Consider the following 14487-nt stretch of genomic DNA (forward strand, 5'->3'; position numbering starts at 1 on the left):
TATCCCTGCCGCGGCCTGCCTGCTGCTCGCAGACACAACTGCAGGTCGGGTCCACTGTCCCGGGGCGACACGACGCCCTCGCCACCGCGGAAGACGGAGCGTCACGCTCGCGTCGCAGGAGCGCACCGAGCCGCATCCGGACTTCGGGCGGAAAAGCCAGGGGCAGGCGCACTAGCGCAGTCCCACGTTAGCCCATTCCCGGCGCTCCCTCGCCTCTCTTTCACTTCCGCTTCCTCGCGCATCTGCTTCCGGGGCACAGGAGGCTCGGCCCCGCCTCAGCGCTGACCCTCCTCTGCCGGAGGAGGGGGGAGGCGAGGGGGTGGGGACGAGCTCGTTGTTTGTTTACACGATGTGAGCGGAAAAAGAGACCAATAAAGTTTATTCTGGAAACAAAAGGAAAAAAAAAAACCAGGGACGACGGAGAACGGAGTCGGGGGCGGGGGCGCGCGGCGGGGGCCGGCGAGGAGAGGGAGCGCGGAGGAGACCGCGGCAGTTCCGGTGCCGCCGCCGCGGCCGCTGAGCTCTCGGGCTGCTGCCGCCGCGGCCGCGGGGACCGGGGCCGGGGCCGCCCGCGAGGAAGGGCTCGGGCCCGGCCGGGCAGCTCCGGAGCGGCGGCGGGCAGGGGCCGGGAGGCCGGGGCCGAGCCGCCCGCGCTCCTCTCCCTCGGCGCCGCCGCCGCCCGCGGGGCCGGGACCCGATGCGCTGTGAGCCGCGGAGCCTGGAGCAGCCGCGAGCGTGAGTAGAGCGCGGACCGGCCGGGCGGGCGGGGCGGGCGGGCTGCGGGTCTACCGGGCTCCCCCGCCGGCCCCGGGCTTCCGTGCGCGGGGAGGGCGCGCCTCTCCTCTCGCCTCCCCGGCGGCCGCGCTCCGGCGCCCCTTCCGCTCCTCCTGGGCCGCGGCCGAGGCGGGGAAGCGCGCCCGGGGCCGCCGCGGAGGGGCTGTCAGCCCGGAGACCCCCGCCCGCCGGCCCCGGCCCGGCCCCCTCCCGCCGCCCGCCGAGCTTGTTTTTTCCTGGCGGCCGAGGCCGGCGCTGCGGCTTCATTCATAGACCGAGACCGCGGCCCGCGCGGCCGTCCCCGCCGAGTGCGCTTCCCGAGCGGCGCCTGCTCGCGGCTCCCAGCGGCCGGGAAGGTAGGGCCGGGCCCGGAACGGGGCCGCTCGGCCGCGGCGCTTCTGACCGCGGCTCCGGGGGTTGGTGCAGGGCGCCGAGGGGGTCGTGACGGTGGCCAGCCGCGTCCCCAGACGTGGGAACCGAACGCTGTCAGGGATGGAGGAGGCTGCTGGCACCGGGGAGCGAGGGGAAGAGGGCGCGCGGCGGGAGGGGCTTTCTGGAACGCGGCCTGCGCGCTCTCCGGCGGAGTGGGGTGGAGATCGGTGCTGGCGGGGCGTCCTCGCTCCGGCGCTGCGCCTTTGTGCACGTGCGGGACCCGGGTCTGCGGAGCGCTGTCTGGAGCCGTAGTTTGCGTGGCCGGGAGAACCCGTGGAATGCTTGGGGAGGCGGATTCCAGGCTAGCTCCGGGGGCCGCTTCCACGGCTTGCGAACCGCCGAGGACAGTATTGGTCCGGTGTTGTCCTGCTTAGAAACTGGATTTTTCTGGGTATTTGCTTACATTGCACCGTACAAAATTGGTTTATGTGCTGGACTGCGTGTTTTAAGAAAATACTCAAAATACCGTGTTGCTAAGTTAGTTTGGATAAATCTAAACACTTTGTGTTTATATTAATGAGCTCTCAAAGCAACTACAGTCTAACAATTTAACGTGTCTATTCAGGTTTTAAGGTTTGTTTTTTTTTTTAATCTGAAGTACTGAAGTCTGGTTAACAGCATAGAACTCCATCTAAACATCACATGTTCTGGAAGATTTTAATTATCAGATTAACCGTTCTGCAGTGTCATCAGCCAAAATTATCTGAAGAGGGGGGTGTGTGTCTGTGTGTGTGTGCGCGCGCGCGCGCTCGTGTTGGTGGTGGTGTTTTGCTTAGGTTTTTTCATCTCACATTTTGGAACAAAATAAAACTTCATAACTTTTTTCAAAAGTTCCTTGTGCTTTTTCAAAATATTTCCTATTAAATTCACAAAGTAGGTGACTGAAAAAAATAACAGCATATCGTAATAATAGCATCATGGGGGAAATAAGAAAGTAAATGAGTATTAACTTGATGTTGTATGATTTCTGTGAGCATAAAAATTTAAAGACATTCCTGTTAGTTTTAAAGAATTAAAAATGGAGCACCTGTAAATGTAGAATAGTGTTTTATTTACCTAAGTTAAAAAAAATTAATCTGGTTATAGCATTAAAGAGATGTCACTAAATACAAATATATTGTACTTGAACTGAAAAATGGCTTCATGGAAGTGTAAATTGTCACGGGGCTTGCTGTGTTTAAAGGGAGACTGTAAAAGTGCAGTGGCTTTGCCTGGTCTGCGTGGAACAGCCCTTCTGGAGGCAGAGCTTCCTTCCTGTCAGGATAAGATCCTCTCCATCCCAAATCAGTATCCTCTTAAAAAGCAAAACCAAAAAAACTAAACTTATGAATAACATATGACATAAAGTAGATTGTAATAACTTTTTCTAAACCAGTTTACTTTGCGTGCCACTTCTTATAAGCGCCCATTACTGAATAAAGATTTTTAAACAGTTACGATTACCGTTTAAAGGGCACTTGCTTTGTTGATCTGTTTATTTGAAGAGAGGGTAACTTTATCCCATTTGATCTCTTGAGCAGCTACAGTAGCATTAAAGGGATCAGTTCTCTACCTTATCAATTTATATCTTGAATTCCAAGGTAGAGGTGATTCTTTAAATGAAGTGTGCTTCTTAAGCATTATAAAATATTTCATCTCCAGTGAAAATATTTACAATCTTTTTTTTTTTTTTTTTTTTTTTTTGAGACGGAGTTTCGCTCTTGTTACCCAGGCTGGAGTGCAATGGCGTGATCTCGGCTCACCGCAACCTCCGCCTCCTGGGTTCAGGCAATTCTGCCTGGGATTACAGGCACGCGCCACCATGCCCAGCTAATTTTTTGTGTTTGTAGTAGAGACGGGGTTTCACCATGTTGACCAGGATGGTCTTGATCTCTTGACCTCGTGACCCACCCGCCTCCCAAAGTACTGGGATTACAGGCGTGAGCCACCGCGCCCGGCCTCAAATATTTACAATTTTAAAAATTATTCAACCTTAGAAGTATATCTTACAATATAATGGTTTACATTTCATTAGCACAGTTATCAAATAGTTTTTCATAAGTATTACTTACCTTGAGCTGTATTAACAGCGCCATAGACAGGGTGGTATTACTATCCCTAAGAAATGATATCTAATCTGAAGTCAGTTGGCAGGTGACAGACTCATTGACAAAACCAACGTCTTCTGACCCTTTCACTGTATTACGCTGCATCTAATCTTCTCCAGCATGTTTTTTTTAATAGAACTGAAGACATTAGTTCCCAAGGAGGCTTAATTACTGAAGATCTCCTTTTCCCATATTTGCTATCATAAATGTTTATTAATTTCTTTTACAGCATAAACAGTGGTTTTCAATCCTGGCCACACATTAGAATAATCTAGGGAGCTTTTTAAAAATACTCTGGTCTCACCCCCAGAGATTTCTGATTTAATTAGTCTGAAATGGATCCCAGTTATCTGTGTTTTGTTTGTTTGTTTTGAAGTTCACCAGGAAATTCTAATAGAAACGAGTGTTAGACCCTGGCTGTCAAGGACCTGTATGGCTTCTTTCTCTGGGTTTCTTTCTCCTCCCTGCTCCTACAGCTCCCTTGGTCTTTCTGTACTCTCTGGTGCAAATACAGTTTGTACTTTCTGAGTCATTGGCACACTCCATTCTCTGTCCTTAACCAGTTGACTCCTACTCATCTTTCCCATAAACTCCTTTCAAAAGTCTAGTCTGGGTTAGGTATCCCTACTTGCCTTTCCCATAGCACCAACCTCACTGCATTATAATTGCCTATTTACTTGTTCATCTCTTCCTCCAGGATGTAAATTCCATGAGAATAGGGACTCCTGACTTATCTACTGTACAGCAGTGTCCTTATTGCCAAACATAGTAGCCTGTACATTACAGCACTTGACTGAACAGATAAGTGCAGTAGAGACAGACTTGTTTACAACATGTAGTAATTCATAAGCACCAGTTTTTATTCTTGCCAATTTCATTTAATATTTTTGGTTACTAAAAAGGTACAGCCCTGAAATTGCTGCATGTAAGAATTTTATTTGGGGACAGTTGAGATGTTATATAGAGTTGACTCTATATAACATACATATGCATGCAAAAATAAAGATTATTATCATATATAGTACTGCACTGAAAATCAGGAGACTGGGATTCTTACCCATTTCACCACAAACATTTGGGCAAGTCTCAATCACTTTGGGTGTCATCTGTAACATAGAGGGATTGAATGAGGTGCCGTACATGGTTCTTTGTGATCTAGCCTTAAAATTCAATGAGCATTAACAATATTGGCTCTGGAATCTGAGGCACCATGGTTGAAAACGTAGTTCTTAAACTTACTGGCAGGATTACTTTGCACAGATTTTTCTTATCTATAATGGGGGTAATTACTATTCAATAGAGTTGTTGGATTAAATGAGATAATGTAGATCCAAGAGAGTTCTTGACCTGGATCAGGTGCTTAATAAATGTTCATTTCCTTTCTCCTTAGGAGGTGTTAGATCTCATGAGTGGACTTATCCGAGATAACAGAAGGACACAGTTTATGTAATAAATCCTGTTTTCCACTCTGCTGACTGTTAGTACTGCAGGTGTGATTAGGGACCAAAAAACACTGTGACATTTGGTTTCAGTTTCTCAGAACCCCATTCCACTGTCAGACACCCAGGTGGGTGGAAAATAATTATGCCTGGAAGTTTCAACCAAGAGAGGATAGCAAGTGCCAAGCTCTTCAGACACATGTGATAAGACGGGGGAGGGTAGAGTCTAAACTGATGACCTTACACTGTCTCCAAAGATAAGTAAAATCAGACTTCATCATTCTAAAAGAAAGGGACAAATTAAAATTAAGGATGATTTATAAAAGAAAATCTAAAGGTTTTGGTGAAATCTCTGTTCACCAAACCTTAACATTCGGGAACCATAATTTAGTAATTTTCAGGCGATAGAAGAAATATAGGAAAAATTGGTCTTCTGAGCAGGACTAATTACAGAAGAGAGGCACAAATAATGTTTTCAGTGTCAGATTAGCAGTTATAGATATCAGCAGACAAGTTGTTGATACTTTACTTGGAAACCATATTTTAAAATTTTATATAGTGTTAGTATATCACCTTTATTTATTTGGTAATATTGAAAGCAAACTTACCCAGAATGTAATACAGGTTGGACATCCCTAATCTGAAAATCAAATTGTATATGCTCCAAAATCTTAAAACTTCTTGAGTGCCAACATACAGCCATGAGTGGAAAATTCTACACCTGACACCTTTGCTGTCTGGTGGCTCCAGGTACACAAACTTGGTTTCATGCATACAATTATTTAACATATTATATTACATTACCTTCATCCTGTGTGTATAAGGTGTATATGAAACATAAATAAATTTTGTGTTTAGACTTGGGTCCCCAGTGTATCTCATTATTTATATTTATATTCCAGAATCCAAAACCTGAAGCATTTCAGATAAGGGATACTCAACTTGCAACATTGCTTTGCAGAAGTTTCTTGTTACCAGTCTTATTTTTGTATGAATCAAATTTGCTTGCTTGAGTTTTCCTTTAAGTTTGTGTGAGAGTGAATTTTGTAAGTAACTTATTTGGAAGAAATCCTGTAATAAAAATTAAAAACTGGAAAGGGGAAACCAAAGTTTTAGGATATAAAAGAGAAATATGAGGCAATATATAGTTGAAGTCTGAGGATTCAACTTCAAGGCTAGACATTTTCATCATTCAAAAAGATTATTCAGCTTTTGGATGTACTGTGAATATTGTATCACTATATACCTTATTCACGTTTAATCCTTTATTATATGAATCAGTTGATCCTGGTTAAGGTCTTTTTAGGTATTCTTTCCCTCTCTACCTATACAGTGTAGGGAGTTTCAAGTTAAATTACTCCAATAAAAAGTTGGTAAATTTGTAATGAAAGTGGTGGCTTAGAGCTATCTTTTTCTTCACATAGTTCTTAAGGTGAAGCTGCTTCTAATATGTATTAGCTGTGGTCTAGATGCTGGAAGCAGGGGTCCCCAACGCCCTGACCAACAGACCAGTACCTGTTGCAGGCCTGTTAGGAACCGGACTGCAGAGCAGGAGGTGAGCAGTGGGGCCAGCGTTACCACCTGAGCTCCACCTCCTGTCTCATCGGCAGCAGCATTAGATTCTCATAGGAGTGCAAACCCTGTTGTGAACTTCACGTGCAAGGGATGTAGGTTGCCTGCTCCTAATGAGAATCTAATCCCTGATGATCTGAGGTGGAACAGTTTCATCTGAAACCATCCCTGCCCCCACACTCCCCCAATCTATGAAAAAATTGTCTTCCATGAACCTGATCCCCAGTGCCAAAAAGGTTGAGGACCGCTGGCCTAAGGGACTAAATTCCCCTTGGGACTGCTACTTTGTGTATGTATGTGGTGAATTCGCACTTTGGACTGCTACTTTGGGTATGTATATGGTAGAGTCTCCCTTGAACTGCTACTTTTTGTATGTATATAGTGGGTTTCCCTTTGGACTGCTACTTGATATGTGTATGTGGTGAATTCCCCTTCTGACTGCTACTTTGTGTATGTATATGGTAGATTCTCCCTTGGACTGCTACTTGGTATGTGTATGTGGTGAATTCCCCTTCAGGCTGTTACTTTGTGTATGTATATGATGGAGTATCCTTTGGATTGTGACTTAGTATATGTATATGGTGGAGACTCCTTTGGACTGCTACTTTTTATGTGTATATGGTGGGTTCCCCTTTGGGATGCAACTTTGTATATGTATGTGGTGGATTCTCCCTTAGACTGCTACTTTGTATGTGTATATAGAGAGTTCCCCTTCAGACTGTGGCTTTTTATATATATGTAGTGAATTCCCCTTCAGACTGCTACTTTGCATATGTATATGTATATGGTGGGTTCCCCTGTGGACTGCTGCTTTGTATATATGTATGGTGGATTCTCCCTCGGACTGCTAGTTTGTGTATGTATATGGTGGGTTCCCCCTTTGAGCTGCTACTTTGTGTATGTATATGATGGGTTCTCCTTGGGACTGCTGCTTCATATATGTGTATGATGGGGGGCATATTATAACACATTTTTTTTTTATTGCATTTTAGGTTTTGGGGTACATGTGATGAACATGCAAGATTGTTGCATAGGTACACACTTGGCAGTGTGGTTTGCTGCCTTCCATCCCCATATAACACATTTTTGTGTCATTTTCTGTATTGATACAGTAGGAATGTGTTGCTTGCTAATTAACATATAATTAATGAGATAATTTAAATAATTGCAAGTTGCATAAAACTAGGAAAAATGTATATGTACTAATTATCATTTTTAATTTATATTTAACAGAAGCATAATGTTATATATTTGGCCTAACAATTACTCATTTCTATTTTTAAAGAAGATAAATTATTATATTTTTCAGTTTCTGATGGTTAGTAATTTTTTTAATATAAATACTTGAAGTTCTGGGGCACATGTGCAGAACGTGTAGGTTGTTATATAGGTATACATGTGCCATGGTGGTTTTCTGCATCCATGACCCCGTCATCTACATTAGGTATTTCTCCTAATGCTATCCCTCCCCTGGCCCTCCATCCACCTTCTATCCCTCCACTAGACCCCCCCACCCCGCTGACAGGCCCTGGTGTGTGATGTTCCCCTCCCTGTGTCAATGTGTTCTCATTGTTCAACACCCACTTATGAGTGAGAACATGTGGTGTTTGATTTTCTGTTCTTGGGTTACTTTGCTGAGAATGATGTTTTCCAGCTTCCTCCGTGTCCTTTCAAAGGACATGAACTCATCCGTTTTTATGGCTGCATAGTATTCCATGGTGTATATGTGCCACATGTTCTTTATCCAGTTTATCATTGATGGGCATTTGGTTGGTTCAGGTCTTTGCTATTGTGAGCAGTGCCACAATAAACATACATGAGCATGTGTCTTTATAATAGAATGATTTATAATCCTTTGGGTACATACCCAGTAATGGGATTGCTGAGTCAAATGGTATTTCTATTTCTAGATCCTTGAGGAATTGCCACACTGTCTTTGATAATGGTTGGAACTAATTTACACACTCCCACCAACAATGTAAAAGCTTTCCTGTTTCTCCACATCCTCTCCAGCATCTGTTGTCTCCTGACTTTTTAATGATCACCATTCTAACCAGCATGAGATGGTTTCTCATTGTGGTTTTGATTTGCATTTCTCTAATGATCACTGACGATGAGCTTTTTTTCATATGTTTGTGGGCTGCATAAATGTCTCCTTTTGAGAAGTGCCTGCTCATAGCCTTAGCCCACTTTTTGATCAGGTTGTTTTTTTCTTGTAAATTTGTTTCTTTGTAGATTCTGGATATTAGCCCTTTGTCAGATGGGTAGATTGCAAAAATATTCTCCCATTCTGTTGGTTGCTGGTTCACTCTAATGATAGTTTCTTTTGCTGTGCAGAACTCGTAAGTTTGATTAGATCCCATTAGTCTATTTTGGCTTTTGTTAACATTGCTTTTGGTGTTTTGGTCATAAAGTCTTTACACATGCCTGTGTCCTGAATGATATCGACTAGGTTTTCTTCTAGGGTCTAGGGTTTTTATGGTGTTAGGCCTTATCTTTGAATCTTTAATCCAACTCGAGTTAATTTTTGGATAAGGTGTAAGGAAAGGATCCAGTTTCAGCTTTCTGCAAGTGGCTAGTCTGTTTTCCCAACACCGTTTATTAAATAGGGAATCCTTTCCCCATTGCTTGTTTTTTTCAGGTTTGTCAAAGATCAGATGGCTTTAGAGGTGTGGCGTTATTTCTGAGGACTCTGTTCTGTTCCACTGGTCTATATCTTTGTTTTGGTACTAGTACCATGCTGTTTTGGTTACTGTAGTCTTGTAGTATAGTTTGAAGTCAGGTAGCATGATGCCTCCAGCTTTGTTCTTTTTGCTTGGGGTTGTCTTGGCTGTGTGGGCTCTTTTTTGGTTCTCTGTGAAATTTAAAGTAGTTTTTTTCCAATTTTGTGAAGAACATCAATGGTAGCTTAATGAGGATAGCATTGAATCTGTAAATTTCTTTGGGCAGTATGGCCATTTTTACGATATTGATTCTTCCCATCCATGAGCATGGAATGTTTTTCCATTTGTTTGTGTCTCTTATTTCCTTGAGCAGTGGTTTGTAGTTCTCCTTGAAGAGGTCCTCACATCCCTTGTTAGTTGTATTGCTAGATGTTTTATTCTCTTTGTAGCAGACAATTACTCATTTCTTATGTATCACTTTGGCAGTTAGCTTGATAATTTATCTAAATTGTACTCATTTATAAGAGGTTTTGTTTTAGCAACTTTTATATATTATTGTGATTGTTACAAAAGGGTCTATATGTTGGCTAGCATTGCCATTGAAATAAATAAGGGATTTTTAAAAATCTGTAAGAATTTTTATATAGTATGCTTGTAGATACACTTCAGATTTTAAGAATTCGTGTAGTAGAAGCCAAGGAAATCAGTGTCGTGGTGTGAAAAAAAAAAAAAACTGTACAGAGATAGAATGATTTTGCTCTGATCATAACTCTCCTAACTCACCAGGAGTTGGCAAGGCTCAGTGGACAAATGTGTCTTGTAAGTACAACAGAAATATAAGGCAATATTATGAAGAGGACTTTAGGCATACTTTTTTTGTTTTTGTTTTTGTTTTTCTTTTTTTTTGAGACGGAGTTTCGCTCTTGTTACCCAGTCTGCTGGAGTGCAATGGCGCGATCTCAGCTCACCACAACCTCTACCTCCTGGGTTCAGGCAATTCTCCTGTCTCAGCCTCCTGAGTAGCTGGGATTACAGGCACGCACCACCATGCCCAGCTAACTTTTTGCATTTTTAGTAGAGACAGGGTTTCACCTTGTTGACCAGGATGGTCTCGATCTCTTGACCTCGTGATCCACCCGCCTCGGCCTCCCAAAGTGCTGGGATTACAGGCTTGAGCCACCGCGCCCGGCCAGGCATACATTTTTTAACAGGAGGAGACCATATTGTGTCCATTGTTGTATCCTCAACACATAGTGTAGTGCCCATATGTAGATGATCAGTAAGCACTGATCTTTGTGAAATAGAATCATATTTAGAAATAAAAATACTTTCTTATATTTCTGTCAGAGAGGAGCCATACACTTGATCTAAAAAGGAGGTAAATAGCTGTGTGCCTGTCTTAGTTGATCATGTACTGAGCACAGAATTGGCCCTCTGTATTCGTGGGTTTTGCCTCCATGGGTTGGTTACACTTACTGCGGACTGAAACTATTAGGGAAAAGGATAGGTATTTTTGTACTAAACATGGATAGATGTTTTTTGGTTATTCCCTAAAGAAAACAGAACAACTATTTACATAACATTTACATCATATTAGGTATTGTAAGTAATCTGGAGATGACATAAAATATACAGTAGTGTGTTAAATGCATCTACTACACCTTTTTATATAAGGGACTGAGCACTTATGGATTTTGGTATCCACAGAGGTCCTAGACCCCAATCTCCCATCAATACCAAGGGATACCTGTATATAAGAAACACTTTTCTATAACTTATTAACTAGTTGCCTATTTCTATTGCTATTTGGAGACATTTTGGCAAAGATTGATAGGTTACAGACAGGCTGTGTGCTGTGGAAAAAAACATTAGATCACGAATCCGAAAACACGGTTTCTACATTCATCTGTTAACTAGCTGTTTGGCCTAAGGTCTTGGCCTTTCAGAGCCTGTTTCTTCACCTGCAAGATTTCTAAGGTTCTTTGCAATTCCCAAAATTCTGAGATTCCTAGTATGTTAAAGTTTATTTTTTATTTCAGGGAAGAGTAAGTAAATCACTCCCTGGAGGGAAGACAGTGTATCTCAGTTTGTTGTATTTTCAGAAGCTAAGATCATTTTGCCTGCCTTTTTATAAATTTACACGTATTTTAAAGGCCATTGTTTGGAATTCTGTGGCAGAGAAAAGCTGCCATTGGAAAAGAATGGAGTGGAAGGATTTCTCCCCCCTTTCTGAAACCATCAGTGACTTTGGAGAATAAGTTGCTACAGGTGTTGTCATTTTGGTTACTGGCACTGGGAACAATTAAATGACTGCCAGATACTGAGAGTAGGTCATGTACTGCACACCAGTTGCCGGTGTTATAAAGGCCAGCAGACTTGTCACAGCACCCTTAATAGCTACTGGCCATCATCCTTACTTGTTAAAGACTTCTAGGAAAGTATGTTCCATAATTTCCCTTGGTAACTCATCCCTCTAGATGGTTTTGAGAAAATGTGTTCTAATCTTAGAAACATAAATCTGTAGGCATGGTAAGCCTCTTTTGTTCTAGGTCTGTCCTCAGTGGTGCACACAAATGTGAAAAGATGACAGAAATTATTGTCCTTGATCAGAAAGCAATGATGTTTATGCTATTGATTTATTGTTTCTGTTAATGTTCAAATTACCTTCAACTTTTGAATATTCTTTAACCTGAAATGCTCAGGTAATGAGATATTATTTAGAGTTATTTTGAGGATGTACTCATTTTTCAGCAAGCTAAGCACATTACTGTGGCTTGTTGTTCTTTGAGAGATCTTGCTTTTCCAAGTTCTTTTTCATGATGGACTTATTGCAGGTCTAGGCCTGAAAGTATTGTGTTGTATTTCAAAACAACTGACTGCTTTTGGCCCCACAGTGACTGAACTGTATTTTTTTTCTTAGGAGGTTAACGTCTTTGGCAAGCTAAAATCCTTGGAATTTTTTGCTAAGTCAGCCACTGTTTTGTGAATATAGATTTATGGAATATGTCACCAAATTCAAAGCAGGATTAATGGGAACATGTATGGGAAAAATATTGAAATTAGACACTACTTATAAACTCCAATCTGAAATGAAGCCATACATGACAGCAGGGAAAGGAAATAATTACATTTTGGAACCCTAACTTTTATACAAATAAGTATCAGTGCATATTAACATCGTGTTAAAGTTATATGCCTTATGAAGCTTTCCTTAAAATCTAATGGCTACTGTAATTTACAATTGAAACCATGATAGGCAGCATCTTATGGTATTTATGAAAGTGATGTTCATATTCTTTTTTTCTAACTATATACCAGTTGTAAAAGTTGAACATGACTTTTTCAAAGCAGTTTCTATACTTGTCTTGATAATAACAGTAGTAGTAAAACTCAAAACAGTTTACTACATTAGTAATTTTACAGTGTGGAGACTTGTTTTTTCCTTCACTAGAAATGACCAGCTTTCACATTTCTTAGTGATTATGAGACTCCAGAGTTCCTCAAAATCATTTTGAGTGAATCTACCAATGTGTAACTGCCATAGCACAGCTAATGTATCATGCTGTGGTCTTTTTTGTTTGTTTAGGGTAAATATCAGACATGTTTGTCTACTCTAAAACTAATTTTTTTTTAAACCAATCAAAATTGAGGCACATAATCTGACAATGATATGCAGTATTTGCAGTCAGGATAGTCTTAGAAAATCCACAAAATGTGGTCAGTACACTTACACTTTTTAAATTTTTCTTTCCTTTTCCTAGATATATCTCATAATGGTTAAGAGCATGTTCTCTGGAGGCAAACTATCAAGATTACTAGTTTTGTAACTTTGGGCAAGTTATTTAACCTGTTAAATATTCTCTAGGTAATACAAATTTCTTCATTTGTAAATGAGGGATAATAACTACCTACATCACAATATTATAATGGGGATTAAATGAATAATAATGTGCCATATACATAGTAAGCACTCAGTAAGTATCTGTGAACTCCTTGAGAGTAAGAACCGTTTGTATTCATCCGTTTATTTGGGGGCTTTAACATGAAGTGAATTGAATCCTGTCCCTTCCAAGAAGTTACTAGTGTATCCAATTTCTGGGTAGTGACCAATAAGGTTGCCTTCAAACAAGTTTAGTGTAGTTTTCAGTTCTTTATCATACTGCCTGCTTTTTATTTGCTAAAACTTTAAATTTCATTTTAGTTCTAGGAATCTGAATGCTATTTCATACCTAATCCTGAGAGAAGTTAGCATATGGACATTTAGTTGAATAGGAATAAGCAATTAATGCACAGAAGGTATTAAATAAGTGAATGTACATTTTTCACATCTAGTCTGTGCTTCCTGTGGATTGATTTTCCCTGTCCATTCCTGGAGTCTTTGAATTCCCAGCACTTATCTTCATAGCACTCCGCTGTTGAAGCCATATTTGTTCTGTGCTAGTAGATATTTCCTTTCCTTGTCTTTTTTTCTTGCACTAAAGACAATAGTTGTGCCATGTTGTCATATAGTCCTTAGGTTACAAGGCTTTTAAAGAATTCTCACATCCTGTTTTCAGGCTGCTTGTATCTTGTTTGTCCATTCTACTCACTGTGAAGTCTTTATTGAATGTACTCTTTAACTGTTTTGTATATCGTTCTGTTTGTTACCTAGGGAGACTCAATGAACATGTGTAAACTTTACAAGTCATTTTTGTAAAAAATAAGGAAAGAAACCATGTGTTTTAATTATTTCCATCAGTTTCAATCTCTAAGTCTTTGTCTTTAATTACCAAATAGCTATCTGGTGCCACTGATACAAGTTTCTGTGGTATCATCTACCTGGTTTTAGTACTGTTGTTACCGCTTTATATAAAAGAGACTATTGACTCATATTTAAGTTTGTGGAAAATATATATATGTTTGTGTTTTCTTCTTGCTTTTTAGCAGTTTTGGCTAGACTGCTCTTGATGGTCATGCAAGGTAACTTACTTTTCTAAAGTTGATGATCCCATGGTCTATATTTCTCATATACCAGGATAATAGTAAAATCTACACACTTTTAAAAACTGCATATATTGTTGTTAATCTGTATGGAGATTCGTTCAGAAATTATCTGTGAGTTTTGTTGTAATTGTTTCCATTGTTATGTGCTTTTAAAGAATGATTTTTATTAAGCATGCCTCCAAGCTTTTTTGTACATGTAAAACTGCATAAATTAGCCGGGCGCGGTGGCTCAAGCCTGTAATCCCAGCACTTTGGGAGGCCGAGGCGGGTGGATCACGAGGTCGAGAGATCGAGACCAACCTGGTCAACATGGTGAAACCCCGTCTCTACTAAAAAAAAATACAAAAAATTAGCTCGGCATGGTGGTGCGTGCCTATAATCCCAGCCACTCAGGAGGCTGAGGCAGCAGAATTGTCTGAACCCAGGAGGCGGAGGTTGCGGTGAGCCGAGATCGCGCCATTGCACTCCAGCCTGGGTAACAAGAGCGAGACTCCGTCTCAAAAAAAAAAAAAAAAAAAACTGCATAAATTTAGTCTC

At 41.4% G+C, this 14487-nt stretch overlaps 1 protein-coding gene across 2 annotated transcripts in view; it reads left to right on the top strand.

Moving 5' to 3' along the window:
* Window positions 1–293: 293 nt before the first annotated feature.
* PIK3CA (phosphatidylinositol-4,5-bisphosphate 3-kinase catalytic subunit alpha) overlaps window positions 294–14487 on the top strand; it is a 94746-nt gene continuing 80552 nt past the window's right edge. The window contains exon 1 of one of the 2 annotated variants that reach the window (XM_039478819.2): window positions 294–735. The gene's annotated coding sequence lies outside the window, so the exon portion shown is untranslated. Of the gene's footprint in view, window positions 736–970; window positions 1131–14487 lie in introns of those variants that run through there. The other variant, XM_039478820.2, reaches the window with a different exon arrangement.

Source organism: Saimiri boliviensis, chromosome 8 (genome assembly GCF_048565385.1).
Source record: "Saimiri boliviensis isolate mSaiBol1 chromosome 8, mSaiBol1.pri, whole genome shotgun sequence".
In the NCBI taxonomy this organism is placed as follows: domain Eukaryota; kingdom Metazoa; phylum Chordata; class Mammalia; order Primates; family Cebidae; genus Saimiri; species Saimiri boliviensis.